Below are 16,792 nucleotides of genomic sequence, written 5' to 3'. Positions count from 1 at the left end.
TCATATTTGTACTACTCTACACCCCACCTTCATTCTGAAAATCAGTCTCCTTGATAGTGTCAATTGGAAGCCAAATAAAAGTTGATGAGGTATGCTTTCTCTTTATCATTTATCAGTATTACACCATTTGCCCAAAGAAAAGACCCCATATACATTCTTAATACTGTTGTCATAGTTAGAAAAAAAAAAAGTCACTTTGCACAGTTTGGGCATTATTTGTAACCCGAAGTCATTTTTAATTTTAACCTTCCTGACACAATTCGTCAAGTCTATGACAAGCTAGGCTATTTATCCTTGAATAGTTATACTTCTTTCCTTTTAAAGACGTTCTTTTTAAATCTCAGCTCATCATAGTCATACTGGTTTGGTTAACTATGTTTCTTTTTTTTTCTTCCTCATTAGGATCATTATATCAGAAGTTGATTTCAGGCCCTTTACATCTCATCCTTAGATATCTAAGCTCCTCCCCTTGCTTTTATTTTCTTCTTCTTCCGCCACAACACCGTATTAATTTTCTTAAATTCTACAGTTATCCTTTACTCAAATTTCTGCAGTAGTTCCATCTTGCCTTCCCAGTAAAACCCAAATCCCTTAACCACCCCCTCCGCACAAAAGGCCTTACATAAAACTTCAGCCTATTTTCTAAAACTGACTTTCTGCTCTCTTAGACACACCCCGTATTCTAACCAGCTGTCCTCTAAACATGTTTTGAAAAGCCCCACCTTGGCATCATTCCTCTTGCCCATAAAATATTTAACTGCTCTGCTGTTTTTAAAGTTCTTACAATTACAGGTGCCTTGTAGCAATAAGTTAAATAAATACCGTTTGATCATCTCAGTAGAAACTGAAAAGACTACCAATCAAACCCAACAAAGGTTCTTGATATTTAAATGCTCTTCCTAAACTAGGAATAGTTTAGGAAGAATAAGGCTTGTGAAATTTATATAATAATTTATAAATGATTAACACACTTATTTTTATTATTCATCTGAACATTGCTGACCCATCAACAGAACATCAAGATATGAGTAGAAATATTTCAAATTAATAGAAAACAAACCAAATAACACAACAGAAAATTGGGCAAAGGGTATAAAAAGACAAATTACTGAAGGAGAAATTCAAATGGAAAATTTAGCATTTGAAAAACATCTCAACTTCACTAGTAATCTGGGGAGTACACATTTTAAAAATACTAAAATAAAATACTGCTTTAGAAGGCAATTTGTAGTAGCTGCTAAAATGAAAAATGAATGTTTCTTATGATACATGAGATGTACTTCTAGGCATCTAGCCCATAGAAATACTTGCACAAAGGGCAAAGAGTATCTTTAATATGCTACCTTTCATGTAAAAAGGGGAGGACATAAGAAAATACACATTTATCTGCTCAGGTGTGCAAAATGGAAGAGTGATGGGAAAACGAAGAAGTCAATTAGGCAACATGAAGTTAATAACAAGAAATCACTACCGCCCCTCTGCTGAGGACAAGCTTACTACTAACATCCAAAGAGCTCAGGGCAAAGTTACAAGTGTAGGCCCATACACATATGTCTAAGTGTTTAAAAGTTATGTCAAGCTAACAAATTACTAAATTAAAATATATTCTTTCCTTATACCTTGGCAAATACTTTCATGACTACAAAATTTTAAATTATGTGTACATTTGCGTGTTTTCGATGAATGAATGTTAGCAAAATAATAAAAACACCACAATTTCTATTACTCATATCTTGATGTTCTGTTGATGGGTCAGCAATGTTCAGATGAATAATAAAAATAAGTGTGTTAATCATTTATAAATTATTATATAAATTTCACAAGCCTTATTTTTCTTGTTCTTTATTTCAGAAGAATCATTAGCTCTATTGTTATAATCAAGATTTCCACAAGTTGTATTCTGGTGATGGTAATGCCAACTGTTTTGATTCATTGTAGTTTTTAGATTTTTTTTATTAACTTCAACTTAGGGAAACTTTACTCTCCTGAGGCAGGAACACTTCTACTAGAAGTATCAAAGCAATTTTTAAAGCAATGCTTATATTTGAAATTGTATATATCAGGTTCAAACATTATTATGGTCACATATGATAAATTATTGTGAATGCAGAAAATATTGTAATGTTTTACTTTTATAACTCATTGCCATTTATATCATGATTTTTACTCAAGGTAATTTCTAGATTCGTGCAGTATTTCTTAAGTTATTCCAAAATTTTCAATACTAGAATTAAAAAAAAATAGAAATCACAGTTCGTTGCTTATTTTGTTCAACACTCTCTGCAATCAAAACTATATCTTGATCTATAATGATTGGAAAATAGTCTCTATTGACATTAGTCTGGGATTATTTCTACATGAATCTTCCCCTTTAAAGTCATGAAACTATTTTCATTTCCTTGTTTTAATTTCCTGATATTCTTTTGGAATATCACTTCTGATTTTACATGTGATTTATCTCTATTTAGAAAAAACTTTTTTTTCAAAAATTTTTAATCCCTTTTAAATGAGAAATTGCCAAATTTAGATCTGCCTTTGCTTACATTGTTAATAGTACTGAACAGTTCATATCAAAAAATTGTAGATAGCACAAAGCCAAATTAATTTCATTTTCCACCATAGACCACATTTTACTCTTTATCTGAGGATCTTCTGTTGTTTCAATTAGCTCTCATAGTACATCCTATACCTTGTCTAAATTAAATTTCATTGCTTTAACAACATTTAGTGTGTTAAAGTGTTTATAAGATCAAATTTAAATGTGTCTCATCTGTGAATAGATTCAGAATATATTATAAGTAATCTTCAAGTTTCTCCAAAGAATTTCATGATTATTGGCTCAGCTAAGGCCACATCTCTAGTAACAAATTTAAACTATGTGCCATATGTGGTGCAAAGAATGTTTCTGGATTGTAGGCCAAAATTCAGGTTAGGTCTAGAAATACACTTATACTTTTAGAGTAATATGAATGGCTTAATTTGCAAAATGTTCCTCCGTGACAGCGCAAGTGTTGCAAAATACCACCCTAATTCGTGTATAACTATAGAACCACGCATTTGGAACACAGAGAGAAGCAAGAAAATGGATGTCCATCATCGCTGGGAAATGATACTTCCTTATTTAAAAATCTACTGCATGCATGCTATCTGGGAGGAAAGATTTGACAAGTTAATTGTTTTATTATCTTTTCTCTTATCCAAATGCTTCTACCCTCAAATCCTCTCAGCACTCCAAAGCAGTATCTATCCCGAACAAAATATCAGCAGCAACACAACCTGCAAAATATAAGGTATTCAGATGCAGTTCTCTTTTGTTTTGAAGACACGGGGCAAGAGATGTGGAAAAGCATTTCCCCTGGGGCCTGTACTCTGCTATCCAGAAGAGCAGATGTTTACGGTGACAGACAATGCTCTGCCAACACTGACACAGGTTGCTAAGACATACAGGCAACCATGACTCTTTAATACAATTATTGTGTATGTTTGTGAAATGCAGGGCCCTCTAAACCGTGAGATCCAGTGCCTGGGTCCTCTTGCTGGGGACTGAGGGCAGCCTACGCTGGAAAGACAAAAGGAGAAAATGATATTTCTTGAAGCCAGGAACCAGGTTCACTTAGCAGAAGCTGGAACCATGGAGAGGCCTGTCTGGCAAGAGCTGGAGCCATGAACGGATGCAGCTGCTGCTGAAGATTCTACCTGTGGCAGAAAGAGAGGGGAGAAATACTCCAGCTTTCTCCTTTTCTTCTGCACACCTATCTCTTGCTAGACCCCACACTGTCTGACCCAGCCAGAAGCCAGCTGACAGGGAGGCCTTAGGCTATGCAGCCCGCTGACATCTGCCCCTGCCAAAGAACACAGCAGGGAAAGCCAAGCAGCAAAAAGGCCAGGACTAGCACATGCTGCAACTCTAGAAATGTTCCCATAAAACCACGATCAAGGCCAGCCAGCCAGCCCTCCTCTCCCTGTTTCCCCACCGGCGGCACTCCCACCGCCAGCCAGCCAGCCCTCTTCTCCCTCTTTCCCCGCCGGCGGCACTCCCGCTGCCAGCCAGCCAGCCCTCCTCTTCCGCCTTCTCCGTCGGCAGCGCTCCCGCCGCCATCTTGCTCTTCCCTTTAGCCTTCTCCTCCAGCGGCGCTCCATCCACCATCTTATCCTTCCCTTTTGCCTCCTGCTCCGGCGGCTCTCCAACCACCACCGTGCCCTCTTCCGCCTTCACCAGCTCCTCCGCCACCGTCCTCGACAGCCTTGCCACCCTCACCTTTCCTCCTCCAGAACAGCTACTGGAGGAGTGGAGAAGATACAGAGCAGCTCCCGGAGCCACGACGGAGATCAAAGGGACGGCGTACCCCATCCTGGAACGGCTGACTGTCTGGGAGAACCAGCTCTGGTGAGATTGCCGAGGGGCGCGGGCTTTCCCGAGAGGGACGGCAAGCGGCCGGAGTCCCTCCCTTCCTCCTTCCCAGGCCAGCTGGCAGAATTCGGCAGGCAGTCCCCTCGGGCCACGGCGGCTGGCGCCCCCACCACGCGAGGCCCCCCGGACCAACTGAGAGAGTTGGGTCGGAAATCCCCAGACCACGGAGAACAGTGACCGGGGGGGTCCCTTCCAAACATGTGACTCCCCGGTCCGGCTGGGAATGGTGCACTCTCCCGGGCTGCGGCGGCTGGTGCCCTCCCGCCAGGCTTGGCGCCCCGGGCCGACTAGGAAATTCAGTTGGGCGCTCTTCCGGGCTGCGGCAGACGGCGACCCTCCCCGTGTTCTGACCCCCGGGCCAGCTGGCACTCTTCCAAGCTGCTTCGGCTGGCGAACCTCCCCCACAGCAAGAGTTTTCCAAAGTTAAAGGACCCACAGCACCTTTTACTGGTGGGACCCACAGACAAATGTGTGCCACGAGCGCCACCTACTGGGCAGGATAAGAAAAACAGAACCCAGAGATTTCACAGAACAATCTTTCAACCTGTTGGGTCCAACACCCAGGGAAATCAGACTAAATGCCCAGATGCCAGCAGAAGATAACGGATCATGCTCAGAAAATTGAAAATATGGCCCAGTCAAAGGAACAAACCAATAGTTCAAATGAGATATAGGAGCTGAGACAACTAATGCTGAATATATGAACAGAAATGGAAAACCTTTTCAAAAACGAAATCGATAAATTGAGGGAGGACATGAAGAAGACATGGGCTGAACATAAAGAAGAAATAGAAAAACTAAAAAAACAAATCACAGAGCTTATGGAAGTGAAGGATAAAGTAGAAAAGATGGAAAAAACAATGGATACCTACAATGATAGATTTAAAGAGACAGAAGATAGAATTAGTGATTTGGAGGATGGAACATCTGAATTCCAAAAACAAACAGAAACTATCAGGAAAAGAATGGAATTTGAACAGGGTATCAGGGAACTCAAGGACAATATGAACCGCACAAATATACATGTTGTGGGTGTCCCAGAAGGAGAAGAGAAGGGAAAAGGAGGAGAAAAACTAATGGAAGAAATTATCACTGAAAATTTCCCAACTCTTATGAAAGACCTAAAATTACAGATCCAAGAAGTGCAGCGCACCCCAAAGAGATTAGGCCCAAATAGGCATTCTCCAAGACACTTACTAGTTACAATGTCAGAGGTCAAAGAGAAAGAGAGGATCTTGAAAGCAGCAAGAGAAAAACAATCCATCACATACAAGGGAAACCCAATAAGACTATGTGTAGATTTCTCAGCAGAAACCATGGAAGATAGAAGACAGTGGGATGATATATTTAAATTACTAAAAGAGAAAAACTGCCAACCAAGACTCCTATATCCAGCAAAATTATCCTTCAAAAATGAGGGAGAAATTAAAACATTCTCAGACAAAAAGTCACTGAGAGAATTTGTGACCAAGAGACAAGCTCTGCAAGAAATACTAAAGGGAGCACTAGAGTCAGATATGAAAAGACAGAAGAGAGAGGTATGGAGAAGAGTGTAGAAAGAAGGAAAGTCAGATATGATATATATAATACAAAAACCAAAATGGTAGAGGAAAATATTATCCAAACAGTAATAACACTAAATGTTAATGGACTGAATTCCCCAATCAAAAGACATAGACTGGCAGAATGGATTAAAAAACAGGATCCTTCTATATGCTGTCTACAGGAAACACATCTTAGACCCAAAGATAAGCATAGGATGAAAGTGAAAGGTGGGGAAAAGATATTTCATGCAAATAACAACCAGAAAAGAGCAGGAGTGGCTATACTAATATCCAAAAAATTAGACTTCAAATATAAAACAGTTAAAAGAGACAAAGAAGGACACTATATACTAATAAAAGGAACAATTAAACAAGAAGACATAACAATCATAAATATTTACGCACCTACCAGAATGCCCCAAAATACGTGAGGAATACACTGCAAACACTGAAGAGGGAAATAGACACATATACCATAATAGTTGGAGACTTCAATTCACCACTCTCATCAATGGACAGAACATCTAGACAGAGGATCAATAAAGAAATAGAGAATCTGAATATTACTATAAATGAGCTAGACTTAACAGACATCTATAGGACATTACATTCCACAACAGCAGGATACACCTTTTTCTCAAGTGCTCACGGATCATTCTCAAAGATAGACCATATGCTGGGTCACAAAGCAAGTCTTAACAAATTTAAAAAGATTGAAATCATACACAACACTTTCTCAGATCATAAAGGAATGAAGTTGGAAATCAATAATAGACGGAGTGCCAGAAAATTCACAAATATGTGGAGGCTCAACAACACACTCTTAAACAACGAGTGGGTCAAAGAAGAAATTGCAAGAGAAATTAGTAAATACCTCGAGGCGAATGAAAACGAAAACACAACATATCAAAACCTATGGGACGCAGCAAAGGCAGTGCTAAGAGGGAAATTTATGGCCCTAAATGCCTATATCAGAAAAGAAGAAAAGGCAAAAATTCAGGAATTAACTGTCCACTTGGAAGAACTGGAGAAAGAACAGCAAACTAACCCCAAAGCAAGCAAAAGGAAAGAAATAACAAACATTAGAGCAGAAATAAATGAAATTGAAAACATGAAAACAATAGAGAAAATCAATAAGGCCAGAAGTTGGTTCTATGAGAAAATCAATAAGATTGATGGGCCCTTAGCAAGATTGACAAAAAGAAGAGAGAGGATGCAAATAAATAAGATCAGAAATGGAAGAGGAGACATAACTACTGACCTCACAGAAATAAAGGAGGTAATAACAGGATACTATGAACAACTTTACGCTAATAAATACAACAATTTAGATGAAATGGACCGGTTCCTGGAAAGACATGAACAACCAACTTTGACTCAAGAAGAAATAGATGACCTCAACAAACCAATCACAAGTAAAGAAATTGAATCAGTCATTCAAAAGCTTCCTAAAAAGAAAAGTCCAGGACCAGACGGCTTCACATGTGAATTCTATCACACATTCCAGAAAGAATTAGTACCAACTCTCCTCAAACTCTTCAAAAAAATCGAAGTGGAGGGAAAACTACCTAATTCATTCTATGAAGCCAACATCACCCTCATACCAAAACCAGGCAAAGATATTACAAAAAAAGAAAACTACAGACCAATCTCTCTAATGAATATAGATGCAAAAATCCTCAATAAAATTCTAGCAAATCGAATCCAACAACACATTAGAAGAATTATACATCATGACCAAGTAGGATTCATCCCAGGTATGCAAGGATGGTTCAACATAAGAAAATCAATTAATGTAATACACCATATCAACAAATCAAAGCAGAAAAATCACATGATCATCTCAATTGATGCAGAGAAGGCATTTGACAAGATCCAACATCCTTTCCTGTTGAAAACACTTCAAAAGATAGGAATACAAGGGAACTTCCTTAAAATGATAGAGGAAATATATGAAAAACCCACAGCTAATATCATCCTCAATGGGGAAAAATTGAAAACTTTCCCCCTAAGATCAGGAACAAGACAAGGATGTCCACTATCACCACTATTATTCAACATTGTGTTGGAGGTTCTAGCCAGAGCAATTAGACAAGAAAAAGAAATACAAGGCATCAAAATTGGAAAGGAAGAAGTAAAACTATCACTGTTTGCAGACGATATGATACTATACGTCGAAAACCCGGAAAATCCACAACAAAACTACTAGAGCTAATAAATGAGTACAGCAAAGTAGCAGGTTACAAGATCAACATTCAAAAATCTGTAGCATTTCTATACACTAGTAATGAACAAGCTGAGGGGGAAATCAAGAAACGAATCCCATTTACAATTGCAACTAAAAGAATAAAATACCTAGTAATAAATTTAACTAAAGAGACAAAAAACCTATATAAAGAAAACTACAAAAAACTGCTAAAAGAAATCACAGAAGACCTAACTAGATGGAAGGGCATACCGTGTTCATGGATTGGAAGACTAAATATAGTTAAGATGTCAATCCTACCTAAATTGATCTACAGATTCAATGCAATACCAATCAAAATCCCAACAACTTAATTTTTAAAAATAGAAAAACCAATAAGCAAATTTATCTGGAAGGGCAGGGTGCCCCGAATTGCTAAAAACATCTTGAGGAAAAAAAACGAAGCTGGAGGTCTCGCGCTGCCTGACTTTAAGGCATATTATGAAGCCACAGTGGTCAAAACAGCATGGTATTGGCATAAAGATAGATATATCGACCAATGGAATCGAATAGAGTGCTCAAATATAGACCCTCTCATCTATGGACATTTGATCTTTGATAAGGCAGTCAAGCCAACTCACCTGGGACAGAACAGTCTCTTCAATAAATGGTGCCTAGAGAACTGGATATCCATATGCAAAAGAATGAAAGAAGACCCATCTCTCACACCCTATACAAAAGTTAACTCAAAATGGATCAAAGATCTAAACATTAGATCTAAGACCATAAAACAGTTAGAGGAAAATGTAGGGAGATATGTTATGAAACTTACAATTGGAGGCAGTTTTATGGACCTTAAACCTAAATCAAGAGCACTGAAGAAGGAAATAAATAAATGGGAGCTCCTCAAAATTAAACACTTTTGTGCATCAAAGAACTTCATCAAGAAAGTAGAAAGACAGCCTACACAATGGGAGACAATATTTGGAAATGACATATCAGATAAAGGTCTAGTATCCAGAATTTATAAAGAGATTGTTCAACTCAACAACAAAAAGACAGCCAACCCAATTACAAAATGGGAAAAAGACTTGAACAGACACCTGCCAGAAGAGAAAATACAGATGGCCAAGAGGCACATGAAGAGATGCTCAATGTCCCTGGCCATTAGAGAAATGCAAATCAAAACCATAATGAGATATCATCTCACACCCACCAGAATGGCCATTATCAACAAAACAGAAAATGACAAGTGCTGGAGAGGATGCGGAGAAAGAGGCACACTTATCCACTGTTGGTGGGAATGTCAAATGGTGCAACCACTGTGGAAGGCAGTTTGGCAGTTCCTAAAAAAGCTGAATATAGAATTGCCATACGACCCAGCAATACCATTGCTGGGTATCTACTCAAAGGACTTAAGGGCAAAGACACAAACGGACATTTGCACACCAATGTTTATAGCAGCGTTATTTACAATTGCAAAGAGATGGAAACAGCCAAAATGTCCATCAACAGAAGAATGGCTAAACAAACTGTGGTATATACATACGATGGAATATTATGCAGCTTTAAGACAAGATAAACTTATGAAGCATGTAATAATATGGATGGACCTAGAGAACATTATGCTGAGTGAGTCCAGCCAAAAACTAAAGTACAAATACTGTATGGTCCCACTGATGTGAACGGACATTCGAGAATAAATTTGGAATATGTCATTGGTAACAGAGTCCAGCAGGAGTTAGAAACAGGGTAAGATAATGGGTAATTGGAGCTGAAGAGATACAGACTGTGCAACAGGACTAGATACAAAAACTCAGAAATGGACAGCACAATAATACCTAAGTGTAAAGTAATCATGTTAAAACACTGAATGAAGCTGCATCTGAGCTATAGGGTTTTGTTTTGTTTTGTTTTGTTTTTACTATTATTATTACTTTTATTTCTTTTCTCTATATTAACATTCTATATCTTTTTCTGTTGTGTTGCTAGTTCCTCTAAACCAATGCAAATGTACTAAGGAACGATGATCATGCATCTATGTGATGATGTTAAGAATTACTGATTGCATATGTAGAATGGTATGATTTCTAAATGTTGGGTTAATTTCTTTTTTTTTCCATTAAGTAATTTTAAAAAAAAACACAATCAAGACAAATATACTCTCTCCACCATGGCTATTCAATATTTTGGGAATCAAGAACAAGGCAGGAAACAGAAATAAGAATTACAACCATTGAAAAGAAGGATGCAAAGCTATTCTTATATGTGGATATTATGACCAAACAAAAATGAATGAACTAAAAATCCATTAGAACTAATAAAGTTCTATATGATGCCTTAATATCAGAAAATGCACAAATATCAATACTTTCCAATGTAACAGCAATTAATCATTATAAAAGATAATGGAAAATATCCCATTCAATAACAACAGAAACTACACTTAATAATAGTAACAAGGAAAATGAAAGATTTATATGAAGTAAACTACAAAATTTTATTAAGAGACACAAAGGGCCTGGAAAAAAAGTAGAAAACTATCATGTTCCTGAATGAAATATCCAATACTTTAAAAAAATCAATGCTGTACAAAAATAATGTATGTACTTAGCAGATTTCCAACAAAATCTCAATAAGTTTTATTTGGAACTTGAGAAAATAATTCTAAATATCATCTGAAAACATATATACTAGTGAAAATAGCTCTATTTTAAAGGATAACTTATCTCTCGTAGTATGAAAATATTTTTAAAAGCCACAATATTTTAAGCCACTTTTCAGACTCTACACTTCTTCCCTAGGAGCTCCAGTATTCTTCATAAATAAAAAGAATAAGGAACCTGATCTTATCGGTCACCAGCTGTGTTAGTTAGATTCAGTTGTCAGCTTGGCCAGGTGAGCATACCTAGTCTTGTTGCTGTGGACATAAGCCAATGGTACGTGAACCTCATCTGTTGCTAATTACATCTGCAGTCAGCTAGGAGACGTGTCTGCTGCAATGAGTGACATTTGACTTAATTGGCTGGTGCTTAAATGAGAGATGGTAATGTAGCACTGCTAAGCAGCTCGGCATTCCTCATCTCAGCACTAGCAGCTCAGCCCAGGCCTTTGGAGATGCAGAAAGAAGTCACCCCGGGGAAAGTTGTTGGAACCCAGGGGCCTCGAGAGAAGACCAGCAGAGACCATCTTATGCCTTCCACATAAGAAAGAACCTCAGTGGAAAGTTAGCTGCCTTTCCTCTGAAGAACCAACAAAATAAATCCCCTTTTATTAAAAGCGAATCCGTCTCTGGTGTGTTGCATGCCGGCAGCTAGCAAACTAGAACACCAACAATCACAGAACACATGATTGGTATGAAATCAGACCTCTTGGTGACAACAATTCTACAAGATCTATTCAAGCGATGAGTGGACTACAGCCTCCCAGACAGGCTTTGACCCGTATATGGGTACACTATGATGCCACTTTGCCTATGTGGTGCCCTGATGCTTTCCAGGCTTTGACCTCCTGGACTGAGGAACCATGGAGTACAGGGACAACATCCTGTTCTACCCCCCAACTGAATCTCATGAGTCTGGATCCTGAGTCCTAGATCAGCTGCTACACCATCACCCCCATGTAACTCAAAGAGACAAGAGTTTGAACCATAATGTGGAGTTTCTCTTCCACATCATGCCTGTTCAACTGAAGCTCCACATGTTGCTGGATGACATATTAGCAGTTCTGGGATAAGATAACTCCCCGTTCCCCTTCCCAAATATCCAGTGTTTCCAGTAGTTAGCTGTGTATTACTAGCAGTTGTTTCTCTCTCTTTATTTTCTTTCCTTTTTCATTTTTACTTTTTTGCTTTGACAGCCAAGGTGGCTGACGTCATTCATTCATTCATTCATTCTAGACTTACTGTGTGAAGGCACTCTTCCTGGTTCTTGGGAGACATGGGTGAAAAATAAAGATCCCTGCCCTCACGGATTTTATATTCTTGTTGTGAGAGGCAAGGAATAATCAACTTAATAATTAAACAAATCATCTATTGTTTTAGATGCTAAATGCTATAGGGAAAAAATAGAAATTAAAAAAGGTGTAAGGGAAATCATCTTAGAAAAGGAAGAATATTATCTACTCCTGGAAGGATGGAAGAGAATGTCAATGGCTGAAGACCTTATTTATCCACCCTTTCTCACATACATACATCCAGGCTCACAAACACATCCTGGCTCACTACAACATGGCCAGGGCTTACCCAACCAACCCCCCTCTACAACCTCAGGTGTAGAGGGTCCCATTCCCCCATCACTTCCTGCAGATACTGGCCTTACTATAAAGCACCCCACTTTCCAACAAAGACCTGTACAAGGCTTGGAAGTATTGCCTAGGATGCTGCATTGAAGTGTGCTCAAACGACCACAGCCTGCAAGAGCTGACACAGATGCAGAAAACAGCTCATTCGTAACAAGCCAGTGAGCTGTTCTTTGTCAAGCTTACCATCTCACATGTGCCAAGCAGCTAAAGTCACTGGGAAGAGCCCTCTCCCAGGAGTCACTGGAAACAGTCCTCCAGAGGGTCATTTAGCCCCACTGTAGTTGACCTCTACAGTGTCTCAGGAACAGCAGCCAGAGCTCGAGAAACAGCGGGAGTACCTTGGAAGTGGTGAAGTGCTGAATAAGAATTTATTTTAAGAGTATAATTGGATCAGTATTCAAAAATGAAAGTTCAAATATTTACAGTGAAGTGTTATCCACAATAGGATGTCACAAATGTCCAAGTATAAAGGTTAGTTGAATAAATCACAATATAGTCATTCAATGGAATGAGAAACAGCCATTTAAAATAATGTTGTACAGGAATAATTTAAGAACATGGAAAAATACTAGAGACACTGGTAAGTGAAAAGAGTTGGATATAAAACTGTGGGTGAAATATCCAAATTTTGTAAAGAAATATGCTTGACAAAGAAATACTCCAAAATGTTAGGATTATTTATTTTCTGTTTAAAGGATTGTATTTTTCTAGATTTTCTATTATTAGTATGTATTACTTAACTGCCTAAAAAAAATAGCCATATTAAAATAATGAAGGGACTTGCATTCAAAGTTTCATACTATGATTAATTATCCAGGTAGCTAAGCTTCCATAAATACCAGCTGAATAAATTCATTCAAAAGTACAAAATCTACAAAAAAAAAAAAAGAAAGTCACTGACATCCAAAATTAAAGATATTCTCCTTAGAGATAATTCTGTTCTAAGTACTTTGAACTGCATATTTTTTAACTTGCTCCTTTTTTTTAACAGTTAAGAGCCTTTCCCAGAGGAAAAAAAATCATGGTTTTCCCAGGTTCTCTGCTTGTTGCTTTAAATTCTCCATTCTTTGATAACGTTTAAGAGGCAAAGACCTTCTCCCTCAGCTGGATCTTTATGCTTTGGTCTCATGGGCAAGAGCAATAGGGAAGAAGGTGATTGCTTAGGGTCAGAGGCAAGGAATACATGATAAGATTATAGCTATAATGTTCATGATGGCCAACCAACCGCCCAAGAGGAAATAATCTGAGGTAAGATGCGGTAAGTGTGCTAGAAGTGACTACGATGATGGGTCTAGCTGAAGGCAAAATAATCGATTTAGGACTCAAATAGAAAACACCTCTCTCCAGGAACCACATAGGGGCAGACAGACAGTTCAAGGAAAATGAAGCTGATTTAGGCTTTAACAGAATCATGGAGCCCTGTCTGTAAATCTGAGAAGACTAAATTGATCAGAGTTAATACTGTAAACATCTATACTTTGAACTTTTAGCCTGGTAGTAAAGTAGTAGATTGTGTGTCTGTGTGTATATAACTGACTGATTTGTATGGGCTCATTGCTTAGGCTGAGATGAGGCATCTCAAAAAACAAAGCTACTCTCTCTCCTTTGATGGTAGAAATTCTCAGGGTTTATTAAAAAAAGAGGGAATGGGGATGAGGTGAGGACAGGTTTCTGTGTTGCTCCATCATCCTGTCATTTGCCTGCACATAGATGGGTCAGTGTGGATCTACTAAACAAGGCCACCTGAACACACTTCTGGGGGGGGTTCTTCCCACTTCCTGATTTCACTTATTGACGGGGCATGAGAGGACTTGTGGACTTACCCTTTAGCTGTGATCTTTTAACAAGTGTTCCTGTCCATGAGCCCTTGCCAAAACAATAAAGACTTTTTAAGATAATGTTTAGTAAAAATTTTAACATATCCATACATAATGCCAAATATGCCTGTTTCTCATTTTATGAAATCATGCAGGTAAACTTCATTATAAAAAAAGATAATTCTGAGAGCATGTCTATAAAGTAGAGAGGGGAGAGATCCTAACTGAAAAAAAAAATAGAATCTTTATCAGTTAAAGTAGAAAAGAGATTTATTAAAAGATATTAATAGCTCCAGAATCAATGGGAGAATTGGAGGGAGCAAGGTCTCAAGGCCTGGCTTCCATGCCTGGTAAGTAAACTTTTGCTATTGTCACCACCAACCACTAAATGCCAGGTTAAAATTTTGATTCCAAAGTGTCAGTGGATAGCAGGGGTGGTTGAAAAACCCCAGAACTCAACTTAACTCAGCTTCTGCTCAGAACTGGCATGCTGTCTTCCACTCACCGCCCGCTGGTCCAAGCAAGTTACATGGCCAAGTCTGAAATGGGGTAAGGGGAGGGTAGTAGACTCCGCCCAGAGGATACACAGCCATGCACATGGCAACAGGCAAGGATGTGTAATCTTCGTACAGGGAAGTGAGCAGACACTGGAGAACTGCAACGTCATCTATCAACTACCGCTAACCAACTGTATGACTTTGGGCAAAATATTTACCCTGTCTCTTCCTTTAGCATCCACAAATGTAAAATTATCTTCAAGCATTATTTCTGCTCTGAAAATTAAGTTTTTATAAATTAAATCAAATAGAGTGAATATTCTTTTTTTTTTTAAAAAAAAAGGAAGTTAGGTCTAAAGTGCCAAAAACATTTTTAATAGTAACTGATGTTTCTTTTCCATCAACCTTATTTCCGTTTAAGAGCCTGTGGAAGAACAGTTTAAGCCCACTGGGTGGTTGCTCCTACCCATTCAGTGGCCTGAGCAGTGGGACCTGCAGCTCAGTCTTCAGTTGCAGGCCGAGCTCTCCAGACTTCAGCAGGGAACTGCTGAGTAAGCACAGGGGGGCCCCTGCTCACCTTCAAAAGAGTCTGTGAACTCAGTTGAGTAGTCGTAAATTCAGACACAGTGCGTCCACCCTGAAACTCCTCCTTGGTCACAAGCCTTTTCTGCAGCGGCCTGGTCTTCCTGCTCAATCTCTTGGGAATCTCTGTAGAAGTAGATATCAGACATGACCGCCCATGGTACTCCCAGGAGACGGTGCCACACCTGCGCAGAACTTCCCAGGCCAGCAGGCACTTCGTTTTCACGGGGTGAGCTCCCTTGTTGCAGGGAATGGCAATGTCTACATCGTGCAGAGGAGAATCTGTGTTATACATCAGTGGTCGGCAGGTTAACCTCAATGCCTCTGGGAGAGGCTAATGGTCAGCCCTGGGATCTGTCACCACCAGAAGTCATGGCTCCCAGAAGGCTGCCTGGATCTGGTTAGTGTATTATTCCTGGAGAATATAATGCTGACATCTGGGGTTTCAATGGCAGCAATTACACAACATGCCATCCGAAGCTTCTCTCAGGTTCTCTGCAGACTTATGATGTAGATTCCCTCGCTTTTCCTTTTGTAGATGTCGGGTTCCATTTGGAAGTAAGGTTGGTGCCACGAAGTGGGTTCCTGCTGCAAGGAATGTGAGCACATCCTCCTCCTTTGTCCATAGGTAATCAAGGGCCCTGGACATTGTGAAAGTTTCCCTTTAAGTTACAGTGAAAATCCAGGATAACGTATGGCCTCCTCTGTGATTAGCACGAAAAGCAGAAAATCTGTTTTAAACACAAATAATCACTCTCTCAAATATTTATTTTATAAAACTTACTTTTCATATTCCAGGTTCACTTAAAATGAAACTCATTGAAGTTTCTGTTTTTCCTCTATCAATAAGTACAGAAAATCTAAAATGTGATATTTTAGATCTAAAATAAAATGTGGACTCTAGGAAAAGATTAAATTATTGTTTTAACTGGAGGCCCAGGTTTGTTTCCTGGTGCCTGTCCATGCAAAAAAATAAAATAAATAAGTAACTGGAACTTTTCCAACATTTGGTTTTGCTTTTATGGCTACTAAAATTTCATTCAGAACCATAGATATTGAATATGAAGCCTTTTGAAAGGAAAATCTGACTCGATAAAATGACAGAGAAAGGAAATAAATTACAGTTGGACAACTAAGAGCAGTAAAGAAATATATAATTAATCCTTGGCATTGGTGATTTAGCATTCAAGGTTTAGTCTACTCTGTAAAGATACTAAAGTCCACATCAGGTAGTAATAGATAATTTTGCAAAAACATTAATTTTCAGGAAGCTAGGTCCCAAGCAACTGGTACATGAACCCTGTATCCAAATCTCACTGCAACTTTTTTTTACCTTTATCTGTTGCTAAGAATGCATGCACTGTCAAATGTGCTATGCTGCACTTACAAAGGCATTAGATGCTATAGTGGTGAGTAATAATTAGGGATTCATGAAGGCCTCTGGACATAGCATT

The 16,792-nt window shown here is 38.7% G+C and overlaps 1 pseudogene; it reads right to left on the bottom strand.

Annotated features, from left to right (window-relative positions):
• Positions 1 to 15,195: 15,195 nt before the first annotated feature.
• On the bottom strand, positions 15,196 to 15,987 carry LOC143681745 (small ribosomal subunit protein uS2B pseudogene; annotated as a pseudogene).
• Between the last annotated feature and the right edge of the window lie 805 nt (positions 15,988 to 16,792).

The sequence above is a fragment of the Tamandua tetradactyla genome, chromosome 1 (genome assembly GCF_023851605.1).
Source record: "Tamandua tetradactyla isolate mTamTet1 chromosome 1, mTamTet1.pri, whole genome shotgun sequence".
NCBI classification, from domain to species: domain Eukaryota; kingdom Metazoa; phylum Chordata; class Mammalia; order Pilosa; family Myrmecophagidae; genus Tamandua; species Tamandua tetradactyla.
This window is presented reverse-complemented; position numbering and strand designations above follow the sequence as displayed.